Source organism: Mustelus asterias, chromosome 17, assembly GCF_964213995.1.
Source record: "Mustelus asterias chromosome 17, sMusAst1.hap1.1, whole genome shotgun sequence".
Classification (NCBI taxonomy): Eukaryota; Metazoa; Chordata; class Chondrichthyes; order Carcharhiniformes; family Triakidae; genus Mustelus; species Mustelus asterias.
Genome location: NC_135817.1, coordinates 83,558,064 through 83,575,062, shown reverse-complemented (window position 1 = coordinate 83,575,062; position 16,999 = coordinate 83,558,064). Strand labels below are relative to the sequence as shown.

Genomic DNA, 16,999 nt, shown 5'->3' with positions numbered 1-16,999 from the left:
TCTCAGATGACCAAAGGCTGCTTTCCCTTTTAAGTGGGAGGGCTGACTGATGGTGATTTAACCTGAGGATCAACTCACCTCAGGCAAGGGGCAACATTGAGAAGGGATGTAAGAGGTTAGACAGTGAAGTCAACAAGACATTCAGGAGCCATAGAGTTATACACAAGCACAATACAGAAGGCAGCCATTCAGCCATCAACCCTGCACCAGCCATTTGGAAGAGAAATCCCGTTATTCCCCTCCTTGATTCTTTCCTAATATCCAGAATTTTTTTTTTCTCCTTCAAGTAAATATCTATTTTCCTTTTGAAGGTTATGGTTGGATTTGCTTCCACTGAGCTCACAGGCATTGCATTCCAGATACCTGCAGATGATTTTCCAGCAAGGCTAGTACAGGAACCATGGCCAATTTTTCCATGTTTCTATTCTACGGGCACTGAGACTCACTAGAGAGTTCTAAACCACTAACCCATCTGAGATCTGCCCAGGCCGGAGCTCAAAGCTGAGACCTTCCTTGGTAAGGAATTTTCTTTGCTGAGAGGTCACCCTCTTCATCCGGGTGAACTTGTTGTCTAACTTGGCCTTGCCTTTTCCTTTTATTCTTTCATGAGATGTGAGTATTGCGAGCAAGGCCAGCATTTGTTGCCAATTCCTAATTGTCCTTGAGCTGATTGGATTGGTAGGCCATTTAAGAGGGCAGTTAAGAGGCAATGACATTGCTAGAGTCACATGTAGGCCAGACCAGGTAAGGATGACAGATTTCTTTCCCTAAATGGAATTAGTGAACCTGCTGGGTTTTTATGACTGTCAACAATGGATTCATGGTCATCGTTAGGCTTTAATTCCAGATTTTCTTTTACTGAGTTCAAATTTCACCATCTGCCATGGTGGGATTCGAACCCAGGTCCCTAGAGCATTACCCCAAGTCTCTGGATTACTAGTTCAGTTACAATGCCACTTCACTACCACCTCCCCTATTAACCACCTCGCCACCTCATATTAATTGAATGTGCATCCTACCAGTTTCCATGGTGGGATTTGAACCCATGTCCCAAAGCATTAGCCTGGGCCTTTAGGTTACTAATCCAGCGACATTACCACTGAGCCATCAAGTTGCCAGTCTGAGAATTAAGTTAGAAGCTAACCCCAACTATTCATTTTGTTTCTCTTACCTCATCTCTTTGCCTACTTACACTACCCGCACCCTTCATGTGGCAAAACTAACTCTTGCCATTTCCCTCACCCACTGACTGTCAAACTCCTGGGGTTCCTGCTGTTTGTTAAATGTCGGCTGTTGATCTGTTGGCAGCTCTCTCATTTCTGAAGTTGAAGGTCCCGGGTTCACATCCCACTGCAGTACAACTTCTAAGCCAACATTTTACCAGAACCACAATGTAGTTTGAAAGTCCTGTTTGACTGAGCTACAGAGCAGCACTCTAATAGCGACCCAGCCAATCTTTTACTCAGGGTTGGACAATGGTTAGGATAGACGGGGTGGAGTTGTGCTTGGAACCACTCCACCCCTGGGTGGACGACCTAGATTCTGGCAATCATGAACAGGCAGGTGAGGTCATTCTATGTGGGCAACATCAATCATGACCCCGAGAGTCAGGATAGGATTGCAACCCAAGAAACTGTGGGGCCTTCGGTGTGTTTATCTCCCCTTACCTCAGACCTGTTTCCTTCCCATAATATTTTCTCACTATTAATTGCTGATTTATACCCTGTTAATCTTTTCCCACACAATTTATTTCTGATAAACACACTACAGATTTTGTTAGCGGGGAGTTTATGTCCCTCATTACCTCATGACCTACTTCCTTTCCTTTCTTCTCTGATAATATTTGCTGACTATTTGTTGAAGCTGCCACTTCCATTCCAACAGCCTCACTGACCTTGCGTTTCCTTTCCAATCCCAGACCCCGGTCATTAGAGCTGATTGCTGATCAACCCATTACAGATAAGCAGAGAGATGTCCGTGTTGGGGTCGGGTTTTGTATAAACTGCTGGTAGAAATGTCCAAATTGTAAATACTTGTACAGCAGCCAGATTAATCATTCACTCAGTGACTCAACGTAACTGGAAACACCAAATCACTCAGTTTTACATAGGGGTGTTTGGGTTCTTAAATAAAGCTGCCCGTGTGTGAGGTGTGGCTTTAGAATGTTTTCCATGGTGCAGGAAGGGCAATGCTACTCAGTCAAGGGATGCAATGGGATATAATTAATCTAAGGCCCCTACTCACTCGCTTTCCCAGTAATATCAGACCATATTGAGTGCTTAGGTCAGGAATTCCTCAGAAAGATGGTGCTGGGTGTAGTATACAGGTCACCAACCAGGGGTGAGATATAAAGCAGCAGTGGGCAATTTGCGGCCCGGGCGCCACATGTGGGCCATCTGGGTTCCAAGTGCGGCCAACGAGACGTTTTGTTGACCATTGCCTGCGCGCAGAGTTGCCACATTCTTCTGATTTCCATCCATGTAGTTTTTTTCCTACCGGTATGACTGAAGAGATACACATGTCAAGCAAAGGCAAGTGAAGTGAGGTGCGTGCTGAATAGCACACATTGACTGTGAAAGCCGTGCACTCAATCTGTGTCCAAAGTGTAAATATTTCTTTTCTTTTTACCATTTGAAGTTGACGACAGTTCGATTAATATGTAAATGATTTAGCATTTTCTATAACTAATTATGAAATATTCAGCGTGTATTAAATGTATTTAATTTTATTCATGGGAACATGGTTAGTGAAGGAGCCCGATTTCAATCTTGCAGGTCACTGAGATGAAGGAGGGCCACTCATGTGGCCCACTCACTAGCCTGGGTGGCCCACCACTGATACGAAGGAACACACTTGCAGGGAAGTTACAGAGAGGGACAAAAACTGCAAAGTAGTGATAATGGTAGAGCTTAAATTATCCTGATTTAAACTGCCAAAGCAATGCTGCAAAGATCAGACAAAGGGAAAAGATTTTGAAGTGTGCTTAGCAGAATTTTATCAGTCTGTTTCCAATCCAATGATGAAAGAGACATTGCTGAATCTGGTTCTGGGGAATGAGGTAGGTCAAGGGAGGGGTGTTTGCAACTGATCAGGGACCAAAGAATGGGACCTTGGCACGGAGGCAGGGAAAATGACTGAAGTATTAAATGACCACTTCACCGCTTCTGCTTTACCAAGAAAGAAGATGCCAAGCGAGTCAGAGTGAAAGAGGAGACAGTTGAGTCACTGGATGGGCTAAAAATTGATAAAGAGGAGGTATTGGAAAAAGCTAATTGTACTTAAAATTGACAAATCACCAGGACTGGATAGGGTGTACCAGGGGATACTGAGGGAAGTAAGGGAGAAAGTTGTACAGGCAGTGACCATAATCTTCCAATCATCAGGGACGGAATTCGTTGCCCTCCCCACGATGTATTACTTGCAGTGGGAGGCACTGCACTGCTTGCTGGTGGTGGGATCTTTTGATCCCTCCACTGTCAATGGGATTTCCCATTAGGGGTGGCATGGTAGCACAGTGGTTAGCACTGCTGCTTCACAGCTCCAGGGTCCTGGGTTCGATTCCCGGCTCGGGTCACTGTCTGTGTGGAGTTTGCACATTCTCCTCGTGTCTGCGTGCGTTTCCTCCGGGTGCTCCGGTTTCCTCCCACAGTCCAAAGATGTGCGGGTTAGGTTGATTGGCCAGGTTAAAAATTGCCCCTTAGAGTCCTGGGATGCGTAGGTTAGAGGGATTAGCGGGTAAATATGTGGGGGTAGGGCCTGGGTGGGATTGTGGCCGGTGCAGACTCAATGGGCCGAATGGCCGTCTTCTGCACTGTAGGGTTTCTATGTTTCTATGACTCCACCCCATGCCACTGGGATGTCCTCAATGGGGTGTGCCTTCAGTTGGACTAGAAGATTCCGTCGTTGTGAACAGCCAGAAAGTTCTAGTCAGGAATGGTGGCAAATGATCACAGTATTCCAAATGTTACATTCTTGCATAAAAAAGGGTGTAAAGATAAAACCAGCAACTAGAAGTCAGTCAGTTTCGCCTTGGTGGTGGGAATGTTTTTAGAAATGATTATCTGGGGAAAAATTAACAATTTCTTGGATAAGTATGGTGGCACAGTGGTTAGCACTGCTGCCTCACAGCGACAGGGACCCGAGTTCAATTCCCGGCTTGGGTCACTGTCTGTGTGGAGTCTGCACCTTCTCCCGGTATCTGCGTGGATTTCCTCCGGGTGCTCCGGTTTCCTCCCACACTCCAAATATGTGCGGGTTAGGTGGATTGGCCATGCTAAATTGCTCCTTAGCATCAGGGGGACTAAATAGGGTAAATGCATGGGGTTATGGGGATAGGGCCTGGGTGGGATTGTGGTCGGTGCCGACTCAATGGGCCAAATGGCCTCCTTCTGCTCTGTAGGATTCTATGATTCTGTAGGATTAATTGGGAAAGGCAGCACAGATTTGTTAAAGGAAAATTGTGTTTAACTAATTTGATGGAGTTTTTTGATGGGGTGAAAGAGAGGGTTACTGAGAGTAACATGGTTAATGTGCTGTACACGGACTTTCAAAAGACATTTGATAATATGCAACATTATGGGCTTATGAGCAAAGTTGAAACTCGTGGAATGAGAGAGCGTGAGCTGGCTGACTGACAGGAAACAGATAGTAGTGGTGAATCGTTGCTTTTCGGACTAGAGGAAGGCTGCAGTGGTGCTCCCCAAGAATTGAACATGAAGAGCACTGCTTCTTATGTGGATTGGCCATGCTAAACTGCTCCTTAGTGTCCAAAGGTGTGACGGTTAGATGGGTTGGCCATGGTGAATGTGCGGGGTTACAGGCATAGGGTGGAGGAAGAGATTCTGTCAGAGAGTCAGTGCAGACCCGATGCTCTGAATGACCTCCATTTTCACTGTAGGGATTCTATGATCCCCTTGACTTATGTGAATGGCTTAGACTTGAGTAAGAGGACAATTTCAAGATTTGCAGATGACACAAAACTTGGCTGGGGTAACGGATGCACTCTTGGCAATTGAAGTTTAATGCAGTGAAGTGAGGCAATAGAAAATAAAAAGTGCCTTCCAAAGGTGTGTGCAGGGATATGGAAGCCTGGGGTATATGAGAACAAATCTTTAAGGAGACAGTGCAGGTTAAGGAAGCAAATATAAAGTCATACCTAAGTTCTCGTGTTTTATAAATAGCGGCACAGAATATAAAGGCAAGGGAGTTATGATGAACCTTTACAAATGACTAGTTTGCTCTCAACTGGAGTGTGGAGTGTGCAATTCTGGACACATGGTTACAGATCGGGTACTGGAAGGTGAGATTAGAATGAGCAGCGTTTTTCAGTCGGCACAGACATAGAAACATAGAAAACTACAGCACAAAACAGGCCCTTCGGCCCCACAAGTTGTGCCGAACATATCCCTACCTTCTAGGCCTACCTATAACCCTCCATCCTATTAAGTCCCATGTACTCATCCAGGAGTCTCTTAAAAGACCCTATTGAGTTTGCCTCCGCCACCACTGACGGCAGCCGATTCCGCTTGCCCACCACCCTCTGTGTGAAAAACTTCCCCCTAACATTTCCCCTGTACCTACACCCCAGCACCTTAAACCTGTGTCCTCTCGTAGCAGCCATTTTCACCCTGGGAAAAAGCCTCTGAGAGTCCACCCGATCTATGCTTCTCAACATCTTATATACCTCTATTAGGTCTCCTCTCATCCTACGTCTCTCCAAGGAGAAAAGACCGAGCTCCCTCAGCCTATCCTCATAAGGCATGCCACTCAATCCAGGCAACACCCTTGTAAATCTCCTCTGCACGCTTTCAATCTTTTCCACATCCTTCCTGTAATGAGGCGACCAGAACTGAGCACAGTACTCCAAGTAGGGTCTGACGAGGGTCTTATATAGTTGCATCATTATCCCCGGACTCCTAAACTCAATCCCTCGATTGATAAAGGCCAGCACACCATATGCCTTCTTAACCACCTCCTCCACCTGCGGGGCCGATTTTAGAGTCCTTTGGACCCAGACCCCAAGGTCCTTCTGATCCTCTACCGTACTAAGAGTCTTTCCCTTTGTATTGTACCCCTTCATCCCCATTCGACCTGCCAAAATGGACCACTACGCATTTATCTGGGTTGAAGTCCATCTGCCACTTCTCCGCCCAGTCTTGCATCCTATCTATGTCCCTCTGTAACTTCTGACATCCCTCCAGACTATCCACAACTCCACCAACCTTCGTGTCATCGGCGAACTTACCAACCCATCCCTCCACTTCCTCATCCAGGTCATTTATGAAAATGACAAACAGCATGGGTCCCAGAACAGATCCCTGGGGCACACCACTGGTGATCAACCTCCATTTAGAAAAAGACCCATCTATACACTCTCTGCCTCCTTTGGGCAAGCCAGTCCTGGATCCACAGACCAGCAGCCGCCCCTTGGATCCCATGCCCTCTCACTTTTTCTAGAAGCCTTGCATGGGGGACCTTATCGAACGCCTTGCTAAAATCCATGTAAACCACATTTACTGCTTTCCCTTCGTCAATGTGCTTAGTCACATGGTGGGCTGAATGGCCTCTTTCTCTGCTGGAACTTTGCAATGGTTCCAATTGTAAGAGACTGACTTTGTCCAATCCAATTCTATATAGTGGGAGTGACCAGAAAGGGATTGGTCCAATTGAATTGTGTACAGTGAGAATAACCAGGACATTGTTTGATCGATTGGTATCCAATGTTTGGATTCAGTGCCCAATGGCTTGATGCTAAATGTACAGTTCTTGTTGACCGTTACCTGGTGACTCTTGCCAGCTAGAGTATATCTTGAATGGTGATAGAGTTTGTTTCAGCTGTGGCGACATCTGTGCTTTCTGACCCACTGATGTTCACTATGTGTGCTTGGGCATAATAAGCAATTACTGGGTCACTTGGATATGGGACCATCTGGGCACCCAGCACCTACAGAATGAACGATAGCTCATAAGAATCAGCACCTTCAGGACAGGAGGAAAAAAAACTGAGTTGCCTTTTGGTAGGCTACGCCGGTCTAAGTTCAACCATTTAGTGTCACTGATATGAAAATGGTGATAAATATCTTGCTGTCTACCTTAGTGGTCTTGTGGCACATTTGGGGTTGCATCCCTGCGTCTGAGCCAGAAGCTCTGTAGTCGAATCCCACCCCAGGATTTGATGGTTAAGGAAGATGCATTCATAACGTGGCCAAACAGGTTGAGTATCAACCTGCAAATCCTTCCAAACACGCCAATGGCTGGCAGTAAGAGCCGGAGAAACTCCTGGCCAGCTATGTTTGGTGTGGAGTGGTGCCCCTCAAGCTGTAAGCCTCTGGTGACTGGCCAGGGACCTGTTCGGGGATTAATTAGTTTTAGAAACCACTAGATGCAGGAAGGAAATTGGATTATTGACTCCATCTACACTTCTTGAAAAAGCAGCCAGCATAATTAAGGACCCCACGCACCCCGGACATTCTCTCTTCCACCTTCTCCCGTTGGGAAAAAGATACAAAAGTCTGAGGTCACGTACCAACCGACTCAAGATCAGCTTCTTCCCTGCTGCCATCAGACTTTTGAAGACCTAACTTATATTAAGTCGATCTTCCTCTACACCCGAGTTATGACTGTATCACCACATTCTGCACCCCCTTCCTTTCCTTCTCTATGACCGGTATGCTTTGTATTGCATTCAAGAAGCAATATTTTCACTGTATACTAATACATGTGGCAATAATAAATCAAATCAAATACTATTGTCCACTATTTGATTTGTCTATTGTTATGTAGACAGAATTCCAATTGATTGATATGCAACTTGTACTTGTGAACTATTATTTTAATATCAGGGAGTTATCTCCTTTTTCATTGGTAAAGTAAAGTAAAGTTTACTTATCAGTCACAAGTAAGGCTTACATTAACATTGCAATTAATTTACTATGAAATTCCCCTAGTCGCCACACTCCAGCGCCTGTTTGGGTCAATGCACCTAACCAACACGCCTCTCAGAATGTGGGAGGAAACCGGAGTACATAGAAAAAATCCACGCAGACACAGGGAGAATGTGCAAACTCCACACAGACAGTGACCCAAGTCGAGAATCGAACCCAGGTCTCCGGCGCTGTGAAGCAACAGTGCTAACCACTGTGCTACCATGCCACCTGTAAAAGGGCAAGATAAATAGTGCACTGTCCTCCCAGGATGGCAAGGATGGAAGAGGAAAATCATATTTTGGGATTCTGACCTTGGTAGAATTTATGTGAAAAAGACTACTATTGAATTAACTGATGTGGAGATGCCGGCGTTGGACTGGGAGAGCACAGTAAGTAGTCTCACACCAGGTTAAAGTTGAACAGGTTTATTTGGTAGCACAAGCTTTCGGAGCGCTGCCCCTTCATCAGGTGAGTGAAGAGATCGGTTCACAAACAGGGCATATAAAGACACAAACTCAATTACAAGATAATGGGTGGAATGCAAGTCTTGACAGGTAATCAAGTCTTTACAGGTACAGACAATGCGAGTGGAGAGAGGGTTAAGCGCAGGTTAAAGAGGTGTGAATTGTCTCCAGCCAGGACAGTTAGTGAGATTTTGCAAGCCCAGGCAAGTCGTGGGGGTTACAGATAGTGTGACATGAACCCAAGATCCCGGTTGAGGCCGTCCTCGTGAGCAGAACTTGGCTATCAGTCTCTGCACAGTGACTCTGCGTTGTCGTGTGTCATGAAGGCCACCTTGGAGAACGCTTACCCGAAGATCAGAGACTGAATTAAATGTCGGTCTCAAGGTGGTCATTTGGTGGACAGAGAGTTAGCAGATGTACATCAGATTCAGATAAAGGGTTTGAATGAAACTAAAAGAAAAAATACTGGAAAATCTCAGCAGGTCTGGCAGCATCTGTAAGGAGAGAAAAGAGCTGACGTTTCGAGTCCAGGTGACCCTTTGTCAAAGCTAAAAGGCAGAGAAAGTGAGAGATATTTATACTGCAGGGGGAGGGAATGAATGATGAGTCATAGCCACAAAAACCAGGGGAAAAGGCTGCTAATGGCAGCCCGTAGAGAGAATAATGGGTGTGAATGGCCAAACGGCAGAGAAGCTAAAATGAGAGGGTAAGCTATGACAGATGAAGATGCTGGAGGGAGGGGAATGGATGGGACAGAGGTAAAATTTATAAAAGGGTAAGCAAATGGGGAGAAAAGGTAAGGGAAGGGGGATGAAGTAGGAGGAAAGAGTGGGGGGGGGGGAAGAAAAATGAAGAAAGACAATAAAGAAATAAAAGGTAGAAAACAGTAAAAAATGAAATAAAATAGAATGAAAACAAAGGGGGCCGAGGGTGGGGTAGAGCAAATCATCTGAAGTTGTTGAATTCGATGTTGAGACCGGAAGGCTGTAACGTGCCGAGCCGGATGATGAGATGCTGTTCCTCCAGTTTGCGTTGAGCTTCACTGGAACATTGCAGCAAACCAAGGACAGACATGTGGACATGGGAACAGGATCGTGTGTTAAAATGGCAAGCAACCGGAAGGTCAGGGTCCTGATTGCGCACAGACCGAAGGTGCTCAGAAAAGCAATCACCCAGTCTACGCTTGGTCTCTCCGATATAGAGGAGACCACATTGGGAGCAGCGAATGCAATAGACCAGATTGAAAGAGGTGCAAGTGAAACACTGCTTAACCTGGAATGAGTGTTTTGGGCCTTGGATGGTGAACATGGAAGGGGTAAAGTGACAGGTGTTACACCTTCTGTGATTGCATGGGAAGGTGCCATGAGTGACGGGAGGGGTGTTGGGTATAGTGGAGGAGTGGACTAGGTCATCCCGGATAGAATGGTCTCCGTCTCCCTCTCATTTAGCTTCTCTGCCATTTGGCCATTCACACCCTTTATTCTCTCTGTGGACAGCTATTAGCAGTCTTTTCCCCTGGTTTCTGTGGCTATGACTCATCTTTCATTCCCTCCCCCTGCAGTATAAATATCTCCCACTTCTATGCCTTTTAGCTTTGACAAAGTGTCATCTGGATTCAAAATGTCAGCTCTTTTCTCCCTTACAGATGTTGCCAGACATGCTGAGATTTTCCAGCATTTTCTCTTTTGGTTTCAGATTTCAGCATCTGCAGTAATTTGCTTTTATCAAGGGTTTGAGTGATTTGCGTTTGACAGTGAGTGTATTCAGGAGTTTCCTCACCTATTCAGGTGAGGCTGGTTCTGTTCTCAGGGACCCGCCATGAGCTCTTTGTGAAGAGTATCCTTATTAGGGAAAGGCAAAGGGATGAAAGGCCGATTGTCGGAATATTGAACAGGAAAGGAGTTGGAATCCCAACTAATTCCCTTTCTGAACTTGGGAACATGGGAAGAGGAACAGGCCATTCAGCCACCCGAGCCTATCCCATCATTCAATTAAATGACTGAGGTGCATCATCACTCCATCCACCTGCCTGTGGTTCCATGACCTTAAAACACTTCGTCAAAATCAAATCAAAAATCTATCAATTTGCAATTTTCAAGCCTCAGCTGTTTTATGAGGAAGAGGGCTTCATTTTTCCATCACACTTTGTGTGAAGAAGGACTTTCTGACATTACGTCTGAATGATCTTTAGGGTCTGTTGCCTCGTTTTTTTTATTCACCTGTGGGACGTAGGCTTCGCTGGCTGGCCAGCATTTGTTGCCCATCCCTAGTTGCCCTTGGAGGGCAGTTAAGAGTCAACCACATTGCTGTGGCTCTGGAGTCACATGTAAGCCAGACCGGGTAAGGACGGCAGAATTCCTTCCCTGAAGGACATTAGTGAACCAGATGGGTTTTTCCGACAATGGACAATAGTTTCATGGTCATCAGTAGATTCTTAATTCCAGATTTTTTTTATTGAATTCATATTCCACCATCTGCTGTGATGGGATTTGAACCCGGATCCCCAGAACATTAACTGAGTTTCTGCATTAATAGTCTAGCAATAATATCACTAGGCCATCACCTTCCCTTGTCCTGGATTCCCTGACACCAGAGATGTTTCCTATCTTTCCTTATCAACTTGTTTGATTATTGCAAAAACTCAGACTGTGGAATAAAGCTCAGATACAAACGGTGAATGAGCCAGCTAGATAAGGGAAGGAAACTTGTCCGACAGAGAGGAGACTAAGCTCGTCTCAAATTTGCAGCTGGAGTTAACAGAGGTTGACTAAGGAAAGGTAAATGAGCCCGTTGATAGGGACTTGGAGAGGGTTCTGTACTTTGTTGAATGCAAGGTTGCTACATCTGTTACTTGAAGATTGCTGAAAAGCGAGACATGTTGTCGAAGCTTTTCCTCTTGCACTCATCAGGACAAACACAAGAATGCCAAATTTCAAACATTCACAATTTATGAGGGTGTCACAGTGGCACAGTTGTTAACACTGCTGCCTCACAGCGCCAGGGACCTGGGTTTGATTCCCAGCTTGGGTCACTGTCTATGTGGAGTTTGCACGTTCTCCCCATGTCTGCGTGGGTTTCCTCTGGGTGCTCCAGTTTCCTCCCATAGTCTAAAGATGTGCAGGTTAGGTGGATTGGCAATGCTAAATTCTCCCTCAGTGTACCTGAGCAGGTGCCGGAGTGTGGTGACTAGGGGATTTTCATAATAACTTCATTGCATTCTGAATGTAAGCGTACTTGTGACTAATAAATAAACTTTACTTTACTTTATACTATACGGGTAGCACGGTGGCACAGTGGTTAGCACTGCTGCCTCACAGCACCAGGGACCCCGGTTCAGTCCTAGCCTTTGGTGACTGTCTGTGTGGAGTTTGTACATTCTCCCCATGTCTGCGTGGGTTTCCTCAGGGTGCTCTGGTTTCCTTCCACACTCCAAAGATGCACTGCTTTGGTTGATTGGCCTTGCTCAATTACCCCTTAGTGTCAGGGGGATTAGTGGGGTAAATACGTGGGGTTTCAGGGATAGGACGTGGGATTGTTGTTGGTGCAGGCTCGATGGGCCAAGTGGCCTCCCTCTGCACTGTAATTCTATGATTCTATGATTCAGGAGAAAGTCGACTCTGATTGGCTGAAGTGTTGCCACGGAGAAAGCAACAGGGAACCATTGGCTTCCTAAGCCCCCTGGTAATTCAAAAAAGGCAATGTGACTTGAACATTTGCCTTCTGTCTGCAGGGAATGGATCCCTGTATACGGATGTATGTCACTTCCCGCAAGCGCAACTAAGGTGCCTTACAACTTTAACTGATTATCGTAAATGGGTTGTAACTGTTAGCACACTCGGGATTGTTCAGAAGCTGCTCTCCAAATGTGGAATCAAACTAACAGAAGACATTTAGGGTGGGATTTTATGGCCTCGCTTGTCCCAAAACCATAAAATCCTGCCTGAGGTCAACAGTCCTTTCCATGGTCCGTCCCTCGCCCACTCCGATTCCTGTGGCGGGCAGGACGGTAACATTCCAGCCTTAGTCTTGAGTTTAGTCAGCACAGGCTGTTGGGTATGGTCATATTTTGCCTATTACAAACAGCTAAAGGAATAAGCTATTTGATTCGGTCTGCCAATCACTGGAACATACGGACTAGACACCTGGCATCGCACTGGCACTGAAATTTATGCAGGACATTGCTCGGTTGTGTGGTCGGCCGCAACGTCGGTTATTGTGTATGCTCATGCTCTCATCTGTAAAGCAGCTTAATGACTAGTGAGACTCTGGGAAAAAAAATAAAGGAACTGAGGCTTTAAAGAATCGAGGAAAAGATTTCCATTGCCCCAGTGGAGAGGATGAAAAGGATGAAGATGGAAGGCTTCAGAGAATGGAGGTTGTGTGTAGAGAATATGCAATGTGAAGGAAGGAAGTCAATGAATTATGAGTAAGGTTGAATAGAGTGGGTTAGTGAGTGGCTGTGATCATTGATGTGGAGAAAGAACAGAGTGGGAGAGAGGGGGAGGCCTCCGGGGAGAGATGTGAGTGTACGGAAAGGGGTTGGAAGATGAGTCATCATCTGCAACGATTGAAAGATACATGAGAACCATCAACACAGCTTTGTTTGGAGACACTAAGATTGTAACAGACCTGTTAAAGATTTCAGAGATGTCAAAGCAGTGACAAATTATCTATCAAAGAGTTCTCAAATTGAGGCACACAGGTGTGAAATATGGAAAGAAAGATACTGAATGGAAGGTACAGCTCAGAAACAGGCAATTTGGCCCAACTAGAGAATCATTCAATCCCTACAGTGCGGAAGGAGGCCATTCAGCCCATCGGGTCTGCCCCAACACTCCAAAAAGGCATCTTACCTAGCCCCTATCCCCATAACCCCACACATTAACCCAACTAATTCCCCAAACCTACATATAGAATGGCCAATCCACCTAACCTACACACCTTCGGACTGTGGGAGGAAATCGGAGCACTCGGAGGAAATCCACGCAGACACAGGGAGAATGTGCAGACTCCACACAGACAGTGACCCAAGCCGGGAATCGAACCTGGGTCCCTGGTGCTGTGAGGCAGCAGTGCTAACCACTGTGCCACTGCGCAGTCCCGGTTTATGTTCCACAAGAGCCTCCTCCAATATTCTTCATCCCACTCTCTCTATTGCATCTCCCCTCACATACAGTCTATTTTTAGCCTTTGATGTCCTTGGAACATTCCATATCATTGTGCCACCGATGATTTTGTTCTTCAATTTCTTCAGGGATTTCAGGTGTCACTGGAAAGGCCAGCATGTATTGTCCATCCCTCTTGTCTGATTGGTTTGCTAGGCTTTCTCAGAGGGTAGGTGATAGGCAGTGTATTGCTATGGATCTGGAGTCACATGTAGGTCAGGCCGGGTAAGGATGGCAGATTTCCTTCCCTAAAGGATAGTTGGCACAGTGGTTAGCACTGCTGCCTCACAGCATCGTGTTCAATTCCCGGCTTGGGTCACTGTCTGTGTGGAGTTTGCACGTTCTCCCCGTGTCTGCGTGAATTTCCTCCGGGTGCTCCAGTTTCCTCCCACTGTCCAAAAGACATGCTGGTTAGGTGTATTGGCCATGCTAAATTCTCCCTCAGTGAATCCGAAAAGGTGCCGGAGTGTGGAGGCTCAGGGATTTTCACAGTAACTTCATTGCAGTGTTAATGTAAGCCGACTTGTGACTAATAAATTAACTTTAACTTTTAAATTTTAGTGAACCAGATGGATTTTTACAACAATCTAGCTGCTCCACTGTCACGAATACTGATTTTAGGCTTTTATTCCCAGTTTAGTAATTAACTGAGTTTAAATTTCCCCAGCTGCTGTAGCTGTATTTGAACTCGTGTCTCTGGAGAATTGGTCCAGGCCTCTGGATTACTCATCCAATATCTGCTGTACCCTTGATTTATCCACTTATTTCAAAGGGTAAATGCAGGAAATGAAGCAGGCAACTGGTTCGTATCAAAGCCCCTCAAACAGCAACGGGATAAACAGAAAACTGTTTTTTAGTCATGTTAGTTGAGGGGTGAATGTTTACGTCTCAGGGATGCCGACTCCTTTGTTTCTCTTTGAACGGTGCCTTAAAAGCTTTTATGCCCCCTTCCCCTCCCCTCCCCTCCCCTCCCCTCCCCTCCCCTCCTCCCCCACACCGCCCCCCTGAGGGGGCAAACGAGCTCTGAAAGCTGGCACCTCTGACAGTGCTGCACTGAGGTGTCAGTCCATGTTGAAATGCTAAAGTCTCTGGAGCAGAGCTTGAACCGTCAGCCTGAGAAGCACGGGTGTTACCAATGAGCCACGGTTAACACGGTCAGCCTGGCTGTCAGTGAAATTGCCATGTCAAATTCGAGATTATGCTAAGGCGATGTCAGGGCCAGTCACAATTCCTGTGAGTTCAGGAAATACCAGTGTGAAGGTGGTAGTAGGACAGAGTTGCATTCATATGACACCTTTCAGAACAAGCGGACACCTCAAAGCTAATCTAGTATATTTGAACTGTATTCACTGTGTGAACTGTGTTCACCAAGGAGAGGGGCCATGTTTTTGAGGAAGAGAAGGAAGAGAAGAGAAGAGAAGGGGCGGCACGGTAGCACAGTGGTTAGCACTGCTGCTTCACAGCTCCAGGGTCCCGGGTTCGATTCCCGGCTCGGGTCACTGTCTGTGTGGAGTTTGCACATTCTCCTCGTGTCTGCGTGGGTTTCCTCCGGGTGCTCCGGTTTCCTCCCACAGTCCAAAGATGTGCGGGTTCGGTTGATTGGCCAGGTTAAAAAAATTGCCCCTTAGAGTCCTGAGATGCGTAGGTTAGTGGGATTAGCGGATAAATATGTGGGGGTAGGGCCTGGGTGGGATTGTGGTCGGTGCAGACTCGATGGGCCGAATGGCCTCCTTCTGCACTGTAGGGATTCTATGATTTCTTCTATGAAGGTGTTACAGGCTAATAGGCTGGAGGAAATAGATGTTCGGAGGGAGGATGTACTGGCAGTTTTGAATAAACTGAAGGTCGATAAGTCCCCTGGGCCTGATGAAATATATCCTAGGATCCTTTGGGAGGCAAGGGATGAGATTGCAGAGCCTTTGGCTTTGATCTTTGGGTCCTCGCTGTCCACGGGGATGGTGCCAGAAGACTGGAGAATGGCGAATGTTGTTCCTGTGTTTAAGAAAGGGAATAGAAATGACCCTGGTAATTATAGACCGGTTAGTCTTACTTCAGTGGTTGGTAAATTGATGGAAAAGGTCCTTAGGGATGGGATTTACGACCACTTAGAAAGATGCGGATTAATCCGGGATAGTCAGCACGGATTTGTGAAGGGCAAGTCGTGCCTCACAAATTTGATAGAATTTTTTGAGGAGGTAACTAAGTGTGTTGATGAAGGTAGGGCAGTTGATGTCACATACATGGATTTTAGTAAGGCGTTTGATAAGGTCCCCCATGTTCAGCTTATGATGAAAGTAAGGAGGTGTGGGATAGAGGGAAAGTTGGCCGATTGGATAGGTAACTGGCTGTCTGATCGAAGACAGAGGGTGGCGGTGGATGGAAAATTTTCGGATTGGAGGCAGGTTGCTAGTGGAGTGCCGCAGGGATCAGTGCTTGGTCTTCTGCTCTTTGTGATTTTTATTAATGACTTAGAGGAGGGGGCTGAAGGGTGGATCAGTAAATTTGCTGATGACACCAAGATTGGTGGAGTAGTGGATGAGGTGGAGGGCTGTTGTAGGCTGCAAAGAGACATCGATAGGATGCAAAGCTGGGCTGAAAAATGGCAAATGGAGTTTAACCCTGATAAATGTGAGGTGATTCATTTTGGTAGGACTAATTTAAATGTGGATTACAGGGTCAAAGGTAGGGTTCTGAAGACTGTGGAGGAACAAAGAGATCTTGGGGTTCATATCCACAGATCTCTAAAGGTTGCCACTCAAGTGGATAGAGCTGTGAAGAAGGCCTATAGTGTGTTAGCTTTTATTAACAGGGGGTTGGAGTTTAAGAGCTGTGGGGTTATGCTGCAACTGTACAGGACCTTGGTGAGACCACATTTGGAATATTGTGTGCAGTTCTGGTCACCTCACTATAAGAAGGATGTGGAAGCGCTGGAAAGAGTGCAGAGGAGATTTACCAGGATGCTGCCTGGTTTGGAGGGTAGGTCTTATGAGGAAAGGTTGAGGGAGCTAGGGCTGTTCTCTCTGGAGCGCAGGAGGCTGAGGGGAGACTTAATAGAGGTTTATAAAATGATGAAGGGGATAGATAGAGTGAACATTCAAAGACTATTTCCTCGGGTGGATGGAGCTGTTACAAGGGGGCGTAACTATAGGGTTCGTGGTGGGAGATACAGGAAGGGTATCAGAGGTAGGTTCTTTACGCAGAGAGTGGTTGGGGTGTGGAATGGACTGCCTGCAGTGATAGTGGAGTCAGACACTTTAGGAACATTTAAGCGGTTATTGGATAGGCACATGGAGCACACCAGGATGATAGGGAGTGGGATAGCTTGATCTTGGTTTCAGATAAAGCTCGGCACAACATCGTGGGCCGAAGGGCCTGTTCTGTGCTGTACTGTTCTATGTTCTATGTTCACTGTTGTAATGTGGGAAACACAGTACCAATTTCTGCA

General features: G+C 46.2%; 1 long non-coding RNA gene across 4 annotated transcripts in view; it reads left to right on the top strand.

The window, feature by feature from the left end:
* The window catches only part of LOC144506211 (uncharacterized), a 322,365-nt gene that overhangs the window by 68,704 nt on the left and 236,662 nt on the right, over positions 1–16,999 (top strand). The window lies entirely within an intron of this gene.